Source organism: Polistes canadensis, unplaced genomic scaffold (assembly GCF_001313835.1).
Source record: "Polistes canadensis isolate GaletaPanama2010 unplaced genomic scaffold, ASM131383v1 scaffold_229, whole genome shotgun sequence".
Taxonomy (NCBI): domain Eukaryota; kingdom Metazoa; phylum Arthropoda; class Insecta; order Hymenoptera; family Vespidae; genus Polistes; species Polistes canadensis.
In genome coordinates, this window is record NW_014569776.1 from 122147 (window position 1) to 123752 (window position 1606).

The window sequence follows — 1606 nt, forward strand, 5'->3', positions numbered from 1 at the left end:
ATATATTTATTTTATTTATTATTATTATTATTATAATTTAAATCACGTTAGGATTAAATCATTTGATTTAACTCAATCCGAAAATACTCAAAGTTTTGAAAGAATTGACAACAAAATTCAATTCATTTCTTTTTTATTAGAACAAAAATCATGAATATTATCAAAAAACGTTTAAGATTCAGACTATGTTTGAATTGATATTTTTTCAAGTATTACAATATATTTTACGATGATAAAATACAATTTATCCGATGTTAATAACATTAATCGATCGATTTCTAACGAGTTTGTAGTTGGATTATAAATATTTGTTTTCTTATTTCTAACACGGAAGAGTATAAAACGTGATATCATAGATATACAACTAGTTGATCTTAGAAATAGAATGTTAAGAAAATATAATATTGTGTCTCCCTTGTACTCGTCAGTTTCAATCTTCTTAAAAAATTCAGTATAATATGTTACTCGATAGTTCTCGGTCATACAAGAATTTACACAGACACACACACACATAAACACTCACTCACGATCTTCATTTCAATTTATTTTATTTGGGAAACGTAATACGTGTAAGGTAGCATCTTCTACGAGTATTCAGAACAAAAAAAAACCTTTTATACTTTTTCAGATAAATTTTCATCCTGGAATACGTAACATGATTCTTGTTTAAAACAAACTTATTTCTGTTATTTAAAAACTATGTTAGGATAAGATTGAAAGATAATGGGGGTAATAACGAAATTCTATTTACAAATTTATGGTTTTATTTTCTTCTTTATTTTTTCTATTTTATTCATGCACATTTGAAAAAAAAATGTTCCGATAATCTAATATAAAAATTATTCGTATTTTTTCGAAACATGTTTTAAAATTTTACACACCACTTTCCTACGTAATATTTATTATTAATTTATATTGCAATTGTGATTAGAATAAAAATTCATTTAATTAAAATCGTTTGGGTGATTATTTTAAATTGAAAAAAAAAAAATTAAATTAGAAAAAGTAAGCAAGAGGGATTAGAAAATTGATTATAATCTTTGAGCACCGAATATATGATGCGAATCAACAAATTTTATATATATTTATTATATGTAGAAACGGTGACTTATAATTAGATACAAAAAGAGAAAGAGAGAGAGAGAAAGATTGTGAAGAGTCGCTGAAAATTAAATAATGTTACTATCAGCTCGTTATCTATTTAGGCTTGCTCAAGCTATCGCTTGTTTGCTCGGAGTTTGTCTGTCGCATTCTCAAAAAAAAAAAAAAAGAGTTAAATTCTCATTTTGTTTATTCGAAACAAAAAAATGAATATAGTCACGAACATTGTTACCAATAATAAATTTAATTAAAACAAAGATTTATTGGACTGTGCCAATTTGAGAGATTTACATTAAACATTTAATTAAAACTTAATTTTATTTGTTTAAATTATGTGTTGGTTTTTTTTTCAAAACATTTGTCGGGTTTGTAAAATCATTAGAAAATAATTAACTAAACGTTCATTTTGTTTATTTATATTTGTCATATATTTAATATATATGATTATATAAATTCAATGTGCGATGTTTTATTTGAATAATTATTACATTTGTAATAATTAATA

The 1606-nt window shown here is 23.5% G+C and overlaps 1 protein-coding gene across 1 annotated transcript in view; it reads left to right on the forward strand.

Annotated features, from left to right (window-relative positions):
- LOC106790317 (G1/S-specific cyclin-D2) overlaps positions 1-1606 on the forward strand; it is a 54329-nt gene that overhangs the window by 13514 nt on the left and 39209 nt on the right. The gene's annotated exons all lie outside the window — the stretch shown is intronic.